This window comes from Hemiscyllium ocellatum, chromosome 13 (assembly GCF_020745735.1).
Source record: "Hemiscyllium ocellatum isolate sHemOce1 chromosome 13, sHemOce1.pat.X.cur, whole genome shotgun sequence".
In the NCBI taxonomy this organism is placed as follows: Eukaryota; Metazoa; Chordata; class Chondrichthyes; order Orectolobiformes; family Hemiscylliidae; genus Hemiscyllium; species Hemiscyllium ocellatum.
The window spans coordinates 57,262,006-57,280,942 of record NC_083413.1 but is presented as its reverse complement, the minus strand read 5'-3'; positions in this window follow the sequence as shown (position 1 = coordinate 57,280,942).

The window sequence follows — 18,937 nt, the reverse complement described above, 5'->3', positions numbered from 1 at the left end:
CTGCACTAACTCAGGCTCAATCTCCACAAATCCTTTTATCAAGTTTTGAGAAGATTTGTAGTTCAGGTTGAGGTTCTAGATCTAGGTTTGCTCGCTGAGCTGAAAGGTTCATTTCCAGATGTTTTGTCACCCTACTAGGTAACATCTTCAGTGGGCCTCTGGGTGAAGCACTGCTGATAATTCCTGCTTTCTATTTATATGTTAGGGTTTCTTTGGGTTGGTGATGTCATTTCCTATGGTGATGTCATTTCCTGTTATTTTTCTCAGGGGGAGTAGATGGGGTCTAACTTGATGTGTTTGTGTTTGTTGATAGAGTTCTGATTGGCATGCCATGCTTCTAGGAATTTTAGACACGCACAAGAATTCCTAGAAGCATGGCATTCCAACCAGAACTCGATCATTGAGTTCGACCCCATTTACCACTCCCTGAGAAAAAGATCAGGAAATGACATCACCACCAGAAATGACATCACCACTAGAAATGACATCACCACTGGAGATGACATCGCCAACCCAAAGAAACCCAAACATATAAATGGAATGCAGGAATTATCAGCCGTGCTTCACCCGGAGGCCCACTGATGATGATAGTTAGTAGGATGACGAAACGTCTGGAACTGAACCTTCCAGCTCAGCAAGCAAACCTACATCCAAAACCCTTTTATTTGTCATCTCCAACTAATTCCCCTCTTCTCTTATGCAGACACTTTTGGTGCCTAAGGAACTTCCACAAAGAAGGGGCCACATTCTGAACCTTACGGCAATAGCTCCATCTCTGAGGAAGAAATTTGTGAACTTTCATTTCCATCCAACACCAGCAAAGAGACTTTGACCTCAGTACCAAGATAATATCTGTTAATGTAGAGGACACTGAATCCACAGCAATGCCCTGGCAAATGTGCCAAGATCTGGTCTGCACACATTATGGATGCATGTGTGGATCAGTGATGATTCCAAATGTTTCAGTTAGGGAAAGTTGCACCATGTATTAGGTTTCTAAGTGAGAGCATTGATATTCTAGGTGGAGAGATATTCAATGTGCAGCATGTCCATGTCTATGGCCGCTGTGCCTCAGCACAGTGACTTGAAGAGAAAAGTTACACAAAGTATTACCTCCCATAGAAGATGTTCAAGTATGATAAGACAACGTTGCAGTCTCTGCACACTCAGAAGTCTTAAAAGGATGGACAAGAATGAAAGGTCAAAAAGGAGCTTTCTCAGGATCCTGTCAATTTGGTGATCTAATGAGGGACTGGATGACGTACAACTTACATCATGGCCTCCTGGGTGGTTTCACAGCTACATATATTCAGTGAAGAATGGTGTCAGTGCATTGTTTCCCTTCTGCTTTTACCTTTAACTGTGTTATAGAAAAGGATCTGTGTAGTGACCTTTAACTGTGACATAGGGAAGGATCTATAGCTGCTTTAACTTTGGTTAAGTATCACCAAAAATGTCACTGGTGTATTAACGTGAGTAATGTAACATTTCATCTGCAAGATAAGGAGTGAAGAGTGGTAAATCAAAAAAAAAGACAAGTGGGGATGTCTGTAGGGCAACCTATCATTCATTACGGGAGTGGGTGTCAATAAGTTCCTCTCTGGCCTTTTGGAAATATTACTCTGTCCTCCTTGCAAGGATGACTCTCCTGGTTAATGGACTATTCTCAGTTTTGTCTTCAACCTCAAGGAATTGTTCTTGCTCCCTTATTCCATCTGCATTCTGTTGTCTGTGCAAATTCTGAAGGGTTCAGCATACCACCATAACACAGATGCCATGTTTGGACCAAGCTGTGTTGATCATGGCCTGATCTCTGGACTCATGGGACCAATTGCCTGACTGAGTGCGACCAAACCCCTGAACCAGAATTGAATCTGTCCCTTGACTGACTGCGGGAATAGTATTCACCCACTGTCCAGCAACCACTTATCCCTTTTGACTTTCACATGTTTGACATCAATGCTGATGGCATATGCTGCAGCTCGGACATTGACGTAGTATAGTTGATCTATCAATGAGATGCAAATGCATAGAAATAAGCTCTTTGCCACTCGACGGAGAGATTTGGAACTCTCCATCTAAGGCATCAGGAATTAGTAGGGAAAGATTTTCTTGATGTTGAGAATCTTATTTTTGAACTCTTGTCTGATTTAAGTCAACTTGCTTGCCATCATTGTCATCAACTCAGAGGGGAAAACTCTTCTTTTAAGTAAAAACTTGACACAGTTGTTAGGTAAAGACGTGCAAAGATTAGAAGTAGATGTGGATAAAGAGGAAAATTTCATCAGTCAGTTATTGTTCCAGGGCTGATTGATTTGAAAGTGAAGGTTTCCGAAGGTGAAGGGGTTGAAAACTTGAAATCAGACGTTTCATCCCCTTTCTAGGTGACATCTTCAGTGCTTGGGTGCCTCCTGTGAAGCGCTTCTCTGCTGATTCCTCCGGCATTTATAGTGGCACTATAAATGCCGGAGGAATCAGCACAGAAGCGCTTCACAGGAGGCTCCCAAGCACTGAAGATGCCACCTAGAAAGGGGACGAAACATTTGCAACAAAAACTCCCAGCTCGGCGAACAGAACCACAACAACGAGCACCCGAGCTACAAATCTTATCACAAACTTTGAACTTGAAATCAGAATTGAGCAACTCTGATGGCTTTTATAGTTGTGGGCTCTGGAAGTGAACTAGACTGAGAAGGATCACAGTTAATCTCTACACTTGTTTTGTGGTTAAAGCACTTGTACATTGTCTGGATACTCTTGCCAGAACTGCCAATTTAGAGAAGAACTCTCTAAACGTGTCACGTCTCAGAAACCTTCCAGGACGTTGTGATTTTTAAATGGAAATGGTGTCTCAGCCTTGTGCTGAGTAAGATTAAGATAGCTGCTAAGTTAATTCCTGGACACAAAAAAAAACCCTGCAGATGCTGGAATCTAAAGTAGACAGGCAGGAGCATGGAAGAACACAGCAATCCAGGCAGCATCAGGAGGTGCAGAAGTCGACATTTCGGGTGTAACCTTCTTCAGGAAAGGCTTCTCCACTCCTGATGCTGCCTGGCTTGCTGTGTTCTTCCACATTAATTTCCGTGAAGCCATTGGTCCACAGAGCATAGTCAATTACCCCTGGGGGATTTTTCAGTCTCTTCCTTCTCCTAGAAACTTTGAATTTTCCCACGTACAAAAACCCATTGCGTTGTGAAAAATGAAATTGCATTCTAAATATTTTCTTTTTGTGTATTTGCTATTGAGATAATATTTCAGTCTGTGTGCCTTTTGGCTGGCTGAAGTGGATCTTGGCAGTCTTTTTTTCTGGTATGCTGTGTATATTATTTCACGTCAAATTACCCTTCACAACAGAGTATCCAATACTGGAATCAAGATTAAGGACACCGATGAAGGCAGTCCAATTTCCTAAGGTTTGCTGATGATATAAAATGGATCATAAAATAAGCAAGAGCATGCAGAGGGCTTGAACAAGGATGTAAACAGGTTGAATGTGTGGGCAAGAACATGGCAAATTTAATACAGTATAGCAAAGTGTGAAGTTATCCACTTTGGCAGGAAAATAAAAACGCAGGTAGCTTTTTTAGAGATGAGAGACTGTTTGCATTCAGAAGGTCTTGGTTTTCCAGTTTTCTTATTTATTCATTTTGTAGATGTGGGCACCACTGGCTAGTTGGCATTTATTGCCTGGCCTTGGTTGCCCTTGAGAACGTGATGGTGTGCTGTCTTCTTGAACTGCTGCAGTCCACCTGCTGGGGTTTGACCCACGATGCTCTTAGGGAGGGAATTCCAGGATTTTGACCCAGCAACAGTGAAGGAACGGTGATACATTTCCAAGTTAGGATGGTAATTGGCTTGGAGAGGAATTTAAAGGTGGTGATGTTTCCATATATCTGCTACCCTTGTCCTTCTAGATGCGAGTGGTCGTGGGTTTGGAAGGTGCTATCTGAGGATTTTTGGTGAATTTCTCCAGTGCACCTTATAGATAGTACACAGGAGGTGAATTACTCACCACAGTATTCCTAGCCTCTGACCTGCTGTTGTGGCCACTGTATCAATGTGGTGAGGAGTTTCTGGTCAATGATAACCCCCGGAATGTTGATAGTGGGGGTTTCAATGCTGGTAACACCATTGAATGTCAAAGTTGGTGGTTAGAGTGTCCATTGTTGGTGATGGTCATAGCCTGGCATTTGTATGGCGCAAATATTACTTGCCACTTGTCGGCCCAAGCCTGGATATTGACTAGATCTTATTGCGTTTGGACACAGGTTGCTGTAGTACCTGAGGACTTGGCTGAACATTGTGAAATCATTGGTGAACATCCCCACTTTAGACTTTATGATGGAGGGAAGGTCACTGATGAAGCAGCTGAACATGGTCAGGCCTAGGACACTACCCTAAGGAACTCCTGCAGAGACATCCTGGAACTGAGATGACTGACCTCCAACAATGACGACCAAGTTCCTATGTGTCAGGTTTGACTCGATCTACAGGAGAGTTTGCTCCTAATACCCAATGATTCCAGTTTTGCCAGGGCTCATTGATGCCACAATGGGTCAAATGTGGCCTTGATATCAAGGGCTGTCACTTTCACCTCACCTCTGGAATTCAGCTCTTTTGTCCACATTTGAACCAAGGCTGTAATGAGGTCAGGAGTTGAATGGCCCTGGAGGAATGCAAATTGGGTGTCACTGAGTAGGTTATTGCTGAGTTTGTGTTGCTTGATAGTGCTGTTGATAACGCCTTCCAACATTTTACTGATGATTGAGAGTAGACTGATGGGGCAGTACCTGGCTGGATTGGATTGTCCTGCTTTTTATGTACAGGACATACTTGGGTAATTTTCCACATTGTGGGGTAAATGCCAGTGTTGTAACTGTACTGGAATAGCTTGGCTGGGAGACTGGCAAGGTCTGGAGCACAAGTCTTGAGTACTATTGCTAGAATGTTGTCAGGGCTCTTAGCCTTTGCAGTATCCAGAACCTCCAATTGTTTCTTGATATCACGTGGAGTGAACCAAATTGGCTGAACACCAGTATGTGTAATGCAGGGGACCACTGGAGGAGGCTGAGATAAATCATTCACTTGGCATTACTGGCTGAAGGTTGCTGTGAAAGCTTCAGCCTTCCTTTTGCACTGATGTGCTGGGCTCTTGCATCATTGAGGATGAGGATATTTGTGGAACCACCTTCTCCAGTGAGTTGTTTAATCATCCACCATGATGTGGAGGTACTTTGTACATGAATGACAGAATGTGCACATACGGGTACAGCAAGCTGTTCGGAAGATGAATTGTGTATATTGTTTATTAGAAAGAGATTAAAATATAAGAGTAATGGGGTTTACTAATATTAAATGGGAAATTGGTGAGGCCATATGTAGAGTATTTTGTATAGTTTCTGGTCTCCTTGGTTAAAGAAATTCGTATTTGTCTTTGAGCAAGTGCAACAAAGTTTCACAGTAGTAAGGATGCTGAAATTTCCCCTGCCAAATCTAGCAAATTACTACAACACTTCCCAAATCAATCCACCATATTTCCACAACATTGCAATCATTGGACTGACTGTTCTTCCCTCGCTGCCCTACATGGTTCCTGACATTTATCTCAGATATGTCAGACAGTGAGAAATTGGTACTCTGCTTTGTGGGTAGGGACCTGGAGATCCTGTTGAACTGGATAGCGTGCAGAGCGCGGATATCCACTCTCCCTACTAGGATCACACCAGTGGAGGCCACCACACCAAGCCATATCAGCCTGGTCTGATGTTACGCCCCAGGTTAAAGTAGTCTAAGCCATTTGGAGAATTACCCAACACTGTAAAAGGTAAGACCAAAGTTGCCATAGTCTTGTCAGACCCATAGGGCTGTTCTCTCTTATTAGAGAGATGGCAAGTGGCGGTTTAACCTTAGGGTCACTATACTCCAGGCAAGGGGAGAGGTTGAGAAGGAGAGTCCTTTATGGTAACTTCAGTCAATGCAGAAATTGAATACCTGTTGTTGGCGTTACTCTGCATCAGCCATTCAGCTAACTGAAGTAAGCATGTCCATCTGTATTTGTAAATGTATTTTCTTAAGATTTGATAGGCATTTGACAAGGTTCCCCATGGGAAACTGGTGAGCAAGGTTAGATCTCATGGAATACAGGGAGAACTCCCCATTTGGGTACAGAACTGACTCAATGGTAGAAGACAGGGTGGTGGTGGAGGATTGTTTTTCAGATTTGAGGCCTGTGACCACTGGAGTGTCACAAGGTTCAGTGCTGAGTCCACTACTTTTTGTCATTTATATAAGTGATTTGGATGTGAGCATAAGAGGTACAGTTAGTAAGTTTGCTGATGACACCAAAATTGGAGGTGTAGTGGACAGCGATGAAGGTTACCTCAGATTACAACAGGATCTTGACCAGATGGGCCAATGGGCTGAGAAGTGGCAGATGGAGTTTAATTTAGATAAGTGCAAGGTGCTGCATTTTGGGAAAGCAAATCTTAGCAGGACTTATACACTTAATGGTAAGGTCCTACAGAGTGTTGCTGAACAAAGAGACCTTGGAGTACAGGATCATAGCTCCTTGAAAGTGGATACGATAGTGAAGAAGGTGTTTGGTGTGCTTTCCTTTATCAGTCAGAGTATTGAGTACAGAAGTTGGGAGGTCATGTTGTGACTGTACAGGACATTGGTTAGGCCGTGTTGGAATATTGTGTGCAATTCTGGGCTGCTTCCTATCGGAAAGATGTTGTGAAACTTGAAAGGGTTCAGAAAAGATTTACAAGAATGTTGCCAGGGTCGGAGGATTTGAGCTACAGGGAGAGGCTGAACAGGCTGGGGCTGTTTTCCCTGGAGCATTGGCAGTTGAGGAGTGACCTTATAGAGATTTATAAAATCATGAGGGGCATGGATAGGATAAGTAGACAAAGTCTTTTCCCTGGGATGGGGGAGTCCAGAATTCGAGGGCATATGTTTAGGGTGAGAGGGGAAAGATGTAAAAGAGATCTAAGGGTCAACTTTTTCACGCAGAGGATGGTACATGTATGGAATGACTTACCAGAGGAAGTGGTGGAGTCTGATACAACTGCAATATTTAAAAGGCATTCGGGTGGGTATATGAATAGGAAGGGTTTGGAGGGATATGGGCCAGCTGCTGGCAGGTGGGACTAGATTGGATTGGGATATCAGGTCGGCATGGACAGGTTGGACTGAAGGGTCTGTTTCCATGCTGTACATTTCTATGACTCTGTATACCTTGGTGGTAGTACAGCTGTGTCCTGGCGTGTGCAATCGCAATTTTGCATAAACTCAAATTCAGATTAAGCTCAAATTTTCAAGTCGAGAATTTCAACATAATCAAGATTTCATTGTTTTGTAAATGTACCATTTTATGAACAGAATTTCAACCTCATTAGTGCATGGATGGCTAAAAGCCTGTTAACCAGCACATTGTGCAGAAACAGTCAGTCCAGCAATAAATCATAGAGAATACATCATGAAGATTTTATGTAAGGAAATATGTTCTAACGGTTGGTTTTTAATCTGTATAGAAATGATTGCCACTCTATTTCAAGCTGTCAGTTTGAGAGTACTCAGGTACTACTTTGAATTTCATGCTGGGAGACAGTTGACCAAACTTGACCTAGCAAAGCTTGTTTCTGTTTCAGAATGTGAAGTGCAAAATGTTTGTCCTGGCAGTATACATGGAATGAAAATGTTACCTAGTGCAGTGTAGGGTATCCTTCCAAAACTGATTTATTAAATTGGTATGGTGTGCTGTGGTAACTAATATTGCTGCTCATTTAAAGCATTGCTGTGGATATGTGGAAAGAATGATTTGATCTTTATAATAGTATCTCATTGTCATCAGAAGCAAAACTTCAAATGTTCGAGAATTGAGTTTAAATTAATCAGGGTTGTGACACTAGAGGACAAGACAGTCCTTTGAGGGATACCTAATGTATGAAATGGGGAAGCACAGTAAACATTTAATTTTAGCAATTTTGTTTTTTATAAATCTTTTATAATGTGTTCTGATGTAGTGCAACAACTGATCGCGTGTAAATGAATTTCAAGCATACGTGCTAGGTGGTACTTTCTGGCAAGAGGAACAACAGTGCTCCTGCTCCTCTGAAAATCAGTGTCTAAATAGGGTTGATGTGCAAACAGGTCTAGGGGTATTCACGATTGATCTACTCTCAATCCAGTTCTGCTGAAACTTTGAGCTGCAGGGTTTCCCATCCAACAAGAAGCCAAAATCAAACTTGCAGTTGAGAGCAACTCTCTGAAAGACATGTAAAGATTCTTGCAGTTACAAACTGCTGGTCTTTTGGAAAATACTCAAACATCCTGCCTGACCTTTCTGTTAGTAAGAGTATCCAAAACTTGGAGGTGGTGAAAGCCTCAAACTCACGACAACATATGATCATTAAGGCAAATAACAGTGATGCATTTCCCAGCTGACGAACGGTCACTGGACTCTAAACATTGACTCTGCTTTCTCTTCACAGATGCTGCCAAACCTGCTGAGTTTTCCCAAGAACAAAAGCGTGAACGTTTGGATTCCAAGTCCAGTTACATTGCTACATCACTTCCTTTCCTAAATTAGATACTAATGGGATGTAAACGTGTGCAAATAGGCTAAATTGGTCCACTAGCAACATTTTTTGTCTCACTTCTCAAAACCCATTTGCAGAATCCGCCTTTTTCTTTCTCAGTGTTGTGAACCACACATTTTCCCAATGATTTGCTATTGCCCAAATTGTACATGAGTTATGAAAATCAGCCCAATAATATTCCAGCAGAATTTAATCAAGATGCATCAAACTGCAACATTCACTACAACAGTAAGAAACATTTGTTTCTTTCTCTGTGGATGCTGCCTGACCTGCTGATTATTTCCTGCATTTTTAGCTTCATAAGTTATACACAATTAGCTATAACATATTGAATCATAACTAGTGTTGTGAAAGGTACTATATTAATGCAGTTGTCTCCCCTTCTTTGTTTTCTTTTTTGTAATAATTAGACTGTTCTATTAATTCTGAAGATCATTTAATTATTTGTGATCAGTATTTACTTAGATTGATTGCTCATTTTAGTTTGCATTGTAATGTAGGATACTTATTTGGTATTCAAAAATAGGAAAAGATTTCCATTGCCAAGACATAGCTTTTGAAACAAATGACCCGACAGCACTATAATGGCAAAATCAATCAGGTTAAATTGCATGGTATAACATGTGTTCTATTCAGAATGCAATAGACACATCAACACCACCTTTCCTTTTTGATGATTGTACTCAAACAGAGAATCAGATTTTCTTTGAAAGTCCAAAATCAAAAATCGTTTATTTTGTAATAGAGTGTTCAAATTGCAGAGAAAGTTGTGAGATTTGAACACAATACATGTAATGAAATACATTTTGTTTCTCTTATCTTTGTTTCTGACGACCCAAGAACATTTTTTGAAACAACACTGCTGGCCTTTATTGTTAACAGGCTGTCAGAGTTCTTCTATTATTGCATGTCAAAGGATAAGTCAACCATCTATGGAAGAAATATATACCTCATAAAGGATGAAGGCTTATCGAGTGCCCTGTCCCTTGAACATACCTTCAGATTAGTGCAATATATTTGCAAAGCTGTTTATCATGATTCATGATTGCTTGTCAAGTGACTTCCTGACCCTTGATCTAAGGATCTCAAAAAGAGTGGGTTTCCTTTAATGTGCTAACAAAAGGTAAATTTCAGTGCTTTCTGAAAACTCAAAAAGCTTTTCTATCTGAATAAGTTTTCTATCAAAACCTTGATGGTGTTGACCATGTTAATGATTTTTCTAAGTGCAACAATCATAAAATTTACCATGAATTAACATGTCAATCTGTGACATAGCACTGGAAATCTATGTTTGAAGCAAGAACTCGGAAAATCTCCAGCACATCTTTTAAAACTGAAGTACAATCAGAATGAAGCATGCATTTGAAGTACTGGTCAGTGTGAATCTATCTGGTAAAATTTTACAAATTCCTTTCTCCTTAAAGAAGTCATTAACAATGTCAATAACAGGTCTGTTTGATAGAAAGCGTGTTGTGTGTGAAGGAGCTCTTCATGGATGGTGCTGAACTGCTCGTTTATGATGGTCTCTTCAATAGTGTTGGTTCAGGACTAAAGGTAGGTAAAAATATTTGCAATGAATCCAGTGATATTGTGGGAGGAGAGGTTGGCAGGAGGAATGTGGCACACAGTCATGCTGACATTACAGCTACTGGTTCAGATCAAGTACATTAGTAGCCATCTCTGCAGTCTTGACAAAGTGACTCACTCCTGCCTTCAGCCCATGACAGCCCATCTAAGGTTGCAAAACATATCCATAATAACCAAAAATTTTAATAACACTAACAAATTTAGGGAAGCTCAGCATTGGTCCAGTATGTGATTTTACTCTAGATTGGTGCAATAAAGTTTAGTGAGGAATATTTCCTTCCCCTCCATCCCCCTCTCATGTGAGATACTTAAAATTTTCCTAGTAGGTTGATGCTGCTCTGATTCTGGATTAATCATCTCCGATTCAGGCTAAGTGCTTCAAGTGTGTCCTTCTGCACTAATGAGGGCAGAGTTTTGTCTGCCTTTGCTAACAGGAAATGCAGCATATTTTAGTATGAACAGTTTGAAAGATGCATGCGTTTTTTTTAGATCTTTGATCAGTAGCAGCATTGTATAGTATTAATATGCATTGCTGCATGGTCACAAAATGAAGCCCACATTCAGTCTGAAGTGAACAGTGTTCTTACTGTTTGTTATTTGTCAAGTTTCATATGGACATAACAGCAGCATTACTTAGTGCTGTGCTAAAATAGGGCTTGTCGATGTGTTTGAAAAGTAGATTGACCGGTTACCAGAAAACAGTATATTCTTATGTTTTGCTGTGCTAAGCTTATACTGAAATGCTATTAAGATAACTTGTAAGTTGGTATTTATAAATTATTCAAAATGTGAATGCAGTGGCTGTTGACTCTTGTGTAGACCATCAAAAAAAATTCTGCTGCTCAGTTCGCAACATTTGTGAGCTCTACCTGTTAAATAATGAGGCAGATCTGGGAGGAAGAAAGCAAAATGCTGTGGCTGCTGGAAATCTGAAATAAAAAGACAAAGTGTGGAAGAAACTCAGGTTTAGTAGCATCTGGAGAGGCAGAAACAGAGTTGATGTTTTGTGTCTGATATGACTGTTTTTTGGAACTGATCTGGGGTGTTCTCAATTGGAGAGTGCACCTCCAAATGATACTGACCTGTCTTCTCTCTAGCAGTACATTGTACATGCAATTCTGAGACAGAATCTATGAATGATGTTATTCTCTTTCTGTGTTACAGAAAAGCAGCGTTTGTGCCTGTGTTGGGACCATGTGTTGACAAAAGCCAGCTTGCCAGTCTGACTCATGAATTATACTGTCACTTCATAAACGCATATCTGTAATGGTTTAACTTTGATGTGACAATGACAGTATCATCACAGTCAATATGGCAGCACTGAAAGTTGACATAATTGTGAGTTTTCAAAATTAATTTAGAAATAATTGCATCTCTTTGAAAACAATGAGCAAATTAAAATTTTAAGATGAGTTACATGCAAATTATTTAAAATATTTTGCATAAGGTATTTGGGATTTACGAGAGGTGTTTGCACATATCTAAGGTTCAAAAAGTAAAAGATAAAATGTCTACTTATGGAGAACATTGCACAACATCAGAATTTCAAAGTGTGCTTAGTTGCCACTAAAGTATTGTTGACTTGTAATCGAGCTTATGATGTACTTTATGGAAGATTGCAATACAAAGAGGAGTTTAGAGCTGAAAATGTGTTGCTGGAAAAGCGCAGCAGGTCAGGCAGCATCCAAGGAACAGGAGATTCGACCTTTCGGGCATAAGCCCTTCTTCAGGAATCAAAGAGGAGTTTAGCCATGACTCCAAAGATCCAGATTGTTGACTCCAGCATAATCTTCATTAACTTGCTTGTGTAATCGGATCCAAGTGGTGCAATAGAGATTGAACCAGTGCTGAATTTCTGGTCGGCATGTTCAAACAATGACCTCGTGGTTTCCCCACATACTATAATTCTCCCAGTTAATTTCACCAGTTATTGGGGAATGTGCACCTTTAGTTGTAATTGGTAGGAGGATGATTGATACAACACTGAGATATAGGCTTGCACAGGAACATTTGGAAGTGTCAGGAGTCTGTTTTTCCATTTCTGATAAGAACCTTCATTATGACGATCATTATTTTCAGCCCTGTTTTGCTTATGTCGCCTCAACTATTTTTTGTGAAGTGTGACGTGGGATGAAATGCAATTGAATCTAGTTCAAGGAAAAAATACTGATAAAGCTATTACTTGAATTTTTACGTATCTATCTCCAGTTGCTTATTTAATAGGTGGTGTTAGTGTTACCATCTTGTAGAGATTGCTCAGTTTTAAAAAAGGATTTGAACTTCCAGTTGTCAGCTGAAAAATATAAGGTTTCACCTTTCAAGACTTTTAAAGAACAAATAACTAAAAATGAAATTGACATAATTGCTTTAAAATTTATGTTGCCAACAAGTGAAAAAAAATTCAGAAAGCATTTCTCACCTTGTTCCTTCTCCAACGCTAGACTATCCACAGAATTAGAGTTCTTATAGGGGGCAGTGCACTATTGCTTCTAAAATTGCTGTTTCTAAAGGGTTTATATGTTCCTATTTCACTCAGTAGTAACTTCAAGTAGCCATCTCAGATACTTCCTTCAGTTTTGCAAGAGTTTCTTAAAGTCTACCAACTGCAGTAAACATTTAACTCCATCCCCCTAGCCAAGAGAGAAGCTTTTCCCAGAATCCTTGGATGGCTGCTCCAGTATACATCCCTTCGATCTCTCTCACATCTACCTTTAGTAGTACGCAAAGTCAACACAACCTCTTCTGCTGACCACTTGTAACCTGTTATCTGGCATCTGTGAAATTCAGCCATATCCTACGATCTCATACTCCACAGCCACCTGATGAAGGAGCAGTGCTCCGAAAGCTAGTGCTTCCAAATAACCTTGTTGGCCTATAACCTGGTGTTGTGTGATCTTTAACTTTGTACACCACGGTCCAACACTGGCACTTCCAAATCATGTACAGAACAACCTTGATTATCTGAATGAGGTGGGTGGGGACTATTTTGTTTGGATAACTGATTGTTTGGATAACCGATAATGCTTTTACGGGATGTTGAGATCTTGTTCAGATAATCCGAAATTTGGATAATTGATGTTCAGATAACCGAGGTTGTTCTATATAGCAAACTCTCTAACTTGATTTCAAAAGTGGCTCCCTCTACTGCCTCCCATGGCAAAATGAAACACATCTTTGCATTCAGTGGGAAATGCTAATTACCGGTCCTTGACCCCAGCACACTTTCATCTTACAGCCTGTTATCTTCAATTTCTTTGTAAAACTTTGGAAGACTCTGAATCTGTTAATTGCAAACCAAGAGACTGTTGCCATTAGCTCCAATCATGATTACCTTGCACTTTCTCACTAAAGCAATCTCAGCCCGTCTTTAATTGTGAAAATGTACACCACCCAGGCTTACCGTGAGCCAAACTTCAGAGCAGGTCACATGCCCCCCCCCTTCATCTATCCTAAACTGAAACGTACATTCCTAAAATATAGTCATTGTTACAAATTGCGTTGTAACACTACTATTTAAATCTTTCGTTGCTTGCAATAGCATTAAGTGCCACAACACAATTACAGTTTAAATGTAAAATGAAAAATACCTTCATATTAATGTTGAATATTCAGCCATAGCCACAGAATGGAAGATAAATTAAGCTCCGCTTAGAGATTGTTTACTTTAACATCCTGCAAAATACATTTTGACCAGCTTATTAATGCTTACCATGCCAAATAGCTTGCCTCCACCTCATCAGTTCCAGTACATTACTGCACTGTGCTCCTCCTACACATTTATAATGGTTTATGGAGGGGAAAAAAAACACAATCTGCATTAATTTACATTCAACCACTTGACATTTTGAAGTACTGCAGATTCTATAGCATTTAGGAAATGAGCAGCTGTGTAAAGTGAAAGGATATACTGGTTATTTTCAGTTATCTCTTGGGATGTGACCAGCCACCACTCTGCTTTTTCATGCATGAATTATGTCTCCACATTAATTGCTCCTCCTGCTGATGTACTGCTCAGTCAGTGAAAATAGGGAGTGTAAATTGACTGTATGTCACCTGCCAGGTGCCCTGTCGTCATCCCCAATGTATTTGACCTTCTCGTTGCAATGAGGTCTGAAGCGGTGTCTTGGAAGTGGTAACTTGATCGATTTTTGTCTTGTTTCTATGGTTACTCTCTGCTGAGAGAAGCTTTGAGATGAAACAGAAAGTCAAAACCATTTAAACTATATACATCCTGCAGTTGCCAAATAATTAATGATAACTATTTTCCCCACAACATGTTTGGTTCAAGTGCAGTATATAATAAATGTTGTATCACTGGTATTTGTGCCTGATCCCCCTCTCTCCCTAATCCCCACACCCTAAATTTATCTTTAAAATGATGCTCAGCAAAGATTGGTTACAGTCATTTTATAATGTCTATTGGTTCACTTTATTAAGCATGGAACAACAAACTTCTGCCATTCATGTCAATTGTAATGCCTTTTCTTTTAGTTCTTGAGATGTTCCTGTCAAAGCTAACAGTTATTTTCCATTCTTAATTACCCTTGAGAGGATGGTGGACAGAGTTTCTATTCGAACAACTGTGTAGTTAGTCATAGGCCTTTTCAAAAGGCAACTGAAGAGTAAAACACGTTGCTGTGGTTTTCAGTCATATATTGGCGAGATCAAGAAAGAACATCTGCTGCCATTCCCTAAAGGAAATGAATGAGCCACTTGGGCTTTTATGACCATCCAATACTTTCTTGGTCACCATTGCTGAGACTAACATCTCGTTCCAGATTATCCCCTAACTAAATTTAAGTTCACCAATTGCCACAGTGGGATTTTAACCTATGGTATTACGTGTCCAGTGACATAACCACAATGTTCTATTTTTAAATTAATCTGTTTAGATATTTTCTGACAGACTTCAGGTGCAAATTGGCCTTGAACCTGGCTCAGTGGGAGGGACACCTTCACATTGCCACAAGAGCCGTCTTTTCTGCTGTCTATTCAGTTGGTTTTGATTTGTTTACCAGTTTAGTCATGAACTAGGTATTTAAATCGAACTTAGTAAAGGTTGGAGCACATTTTCATTTTTAAAATTGGGTGAGAAATAAGCCAATAGAAAAGAGAATGGTGTAGTAAGTTGTGAAACCGATGGCTGATTAACTGTTGATTCACAATAAAAATAAGAGCTCATCTTACTAATTATTTTCAGCCAATCCTGTTTCTTTACTGGAACAATATATGGTGCATTTGGAACATAGGAAAGGGACTTGACCTGTTACTTCCTTGAATATGTTTCATCAATATATTAAATCATCTGTAAACCAACTCCAAACAACTGTCTGTGCTTTATATTTTTCCATTTTTTTGGAGGAACCAAAACATTATCAGTCTCAGAGTTTAAAACTGAAGCTGTTCTAGTGTAATGCGCTCTGATTTGGAGATCTCAGCTACAATAATAGGCTGCTTTCTCCTGTGGTTATTTACACAAGATTGAGCAGTCTGAAGTGGATAATGGCTTCTGGCATTGATATGCTGAGTGCCTGTGATTGATTGATTTTAAGAGGTTGTAAGCTCAGATTTCTTTTCAAATACTAGTCTTTTAGCTTGTTATTGGAGTTCTGGATCATTTCAAAGACTTGCCAGACTTGCCAATGATTCATTGGCTATGTACATTGTGGATTCTAGGAGACAGGGCATGGTGAATATGATATGGTATGGAGAGTGCACAAGGTATATAAGGACATGTGAGAGACTAGTTGAGTTTGGGAACATGGTTGGCACGGACTAATTAGACTGAAGGGTCTGTTTCCATGCTGGATGACTCTATGACTGTAAAATAAATAAAAAAGAAATTAAATATATACAATAAAAGCGGTCAGTTTCAGTTGATCCATTTCATGTTGCTGGTTCATGTTTCTGGCTAATTAGCCAGACCCTAGGGTGCTCTCTTATTAGACAGAGCCAACTGGTGGTAATTTAACTGAAAGCCCCACACCTCAGGTGAGGGGAGAGATTGAGAAGGAGAGTCCTTCATGGTAACCTGTTAGTGTGGGAATTGAACCCATGCTGTTGGCATCACACTGCATTGCAAACCAGCCATCAGCCAACTGTAACTGGACACACGTCTCTTGTTCTGTTCTATTGATTGAAGTCATCCTGTTGATATTGGACTTCTTTTCCAAGCACTGAACCACAAAAAATCAGCACTTATTAATCCTTGCACATGATCAGAAAAATCCTGAATGCTAAATAACTTATGCATGAACAGCACATAAATAGAGATGTACAGCATGGAAACAGACCCTTCGGTCCAACCCGTCCATGTTGACAAGATATCTCAATCCAATCTAGGCCCACCTGCCAGCACTTGACACATATCCTTCTAACCCTACCTATTCATACCATCCAAATGCCTTTTAAATGTTGCAATTGTACCAGCCTCCACCACTCTCTCTGGCAGCTCATTCCATATACGTACCCTCTGCGTGAACAAGTTGCCCCTTAGGCCACTTTTATATCTTTCCCCTCTCACCCTAAACCTATGCCCTCTACTTCTGGACTCCCCCACCCCAGGGAAAAGACTTTGTCTATTTATCCTATCCATGCTCCTCATAATTTTGTAAATCTCTATAAGGTCATCCCTCAGCCTCCAATGCTCCAGGGAAAACAGCCCCAGCTTATTCAACCTCTCTCTATAGCTCAAATCCTCCAACACTGACAACATCCTTGTTAATCTTCTCTGAACACTTTCAAGCTTCACCATATCTTTCCGATAGGAAGGACACCAGAATTGCATGCAATATTCCAGTAGTGGTTTAACCAATGTCCTGTACAGCCGCAACATGACCTCCCAACTCCTGTACTCAATACTTTGACTGATAAAGGAAAGCATACTAAACACCTTCTTCACTATCCTGTCTACCTGCGACTCCACTTTCAAGGAGCTATGAACCTGCACTCCAAGGTTTCTTTGTTCAGCAGCACTCCCGTGGACCTTACCATTAAGTGTATAAGTCATGCTAAGATTTGCTTTCCCAAAATTAAGCACCTCGCATTTATCTGAATTAAACTCCATCTGACACTTTTCAGCCCATTCGTCCATCTGATCAAGATCCTGTTGTAATCTGAAGTATTCACTACACCTCCAATTCTGGTGTCATCTGCAAACTTACTAACTATACCTCTTATGCTCACATCCAAATCATTTATATAAGTGACGAAAAGTAGCGGACTCAGCACCAATCCTTGTGGCACTCCACTGGTCACAGGCCTCCAGTGTGAAAAACAACCCTCTACCACCACCCTCTGTCTTCCACCTTTGAGCCAGTTCTGTATCCAAATTGCTAGTCCTCCATCCTGTATTCCGTGAGATCTAACCTCACTAACCAGTCTCCCATGGGGAACCTTGTCGAACACCTTACTGAAGTCAATATAGACACATCTACCACTCTGCCCTCATCAATCCTCTTTGTTACTTCTTCAAAAAACTCAATCAAGTTTGTGAGACATGATTTCCCACACACAATGCCATGTTGGCTATCCCTAATCAGTCCTTGCCTTTCCAAATACATGTACATCCTGTCCCTCAGGATTCCCTCCAGCAACTTGCCCACTACTGACGTTAGGCTCACTGGTCTATAGTTCCCTGGCTTGTCCTTACCACCCTTCTTGAACAGTGGCACCACGTTAGCCAGCCTCCAGTCTTCTGGCACCTCACCTGTGACTAATGATGATACAAATATCTCAGCAAGAGGCCCAGTGATCACTTCCCTACCTTCCCACAGAGTTCTTGGGTACACCTGATCAGATCTTGGGGATTTTTCCACCTTTATGCTTTTCAAGACATCCATCACTTCTTACTCTGTAATATGGACATTTTTCAAGATGTCACCATCTATTTCTGTACATTCTATATCATTCATGTCCTTTTCCACAGTAAGTACTGATGCAAAATACTCATTTAGTATCTCCACTATTTTCTGCGGCTCCACACAAAGACCGCCTTGCTGATCTTTGAGGGGTCCTATTCTCTTCCTAGTTCCCCTTTTGTCCTTAATGCATTTGTAAAAACTCTTTGGATTCTCCTTAACTCTATTTGCCAAAGCTATCTCATGTCCCCTTTTTGCCCTCCTGATTTCCCTTTTAAGTATAGTCCTCCTGCCTTTATACTCTTCTAAGGATTCTCCTGATCTATCCTGTCTATACCTGACATATGCTTCCTTCTTTTTCTTAGCCAAACCCTCAATTTCTTTAGTCATCCAGCATTCCCTATACCTACCAGCCTTTCATTTCACCCTAACAGGAATATACTTCCTCTGGTTTCTCATTATCTAATTTCTGAAGGCTTCCCAATTTCCAGCCATTCCTTTACCTGCGAGCATCTGCCCCCAATCAGCTTTTGAAAGTTCTTGCCTAATTCCATCAAAATTGGCCTTACTCCAATTTAGAACTTTAACTTTTAGATCTGGTCTATCCTTTTCTATCATTATTTTAAATCTAATAGACTTGTGGTCGCTGGCCCCAAAGTGCTCCCCCACTGACACCTCAGTCACCTCCCCTGCCTTATTTCCCAAGAGTAGGACAATTTTTGCACCTTCTCTAGTAGGTACATCCACATACTGAATCAGAAAATTTTCTTGTACACACTTAACAAACTCCTCTCCATCTAAACCCTTAATGCTGTGGCAGTCTCAGTCTATGTTTGGAAAGTTAAAATCCCTACCATAACCACCCTATTATTCTTACAGATAGCTGAG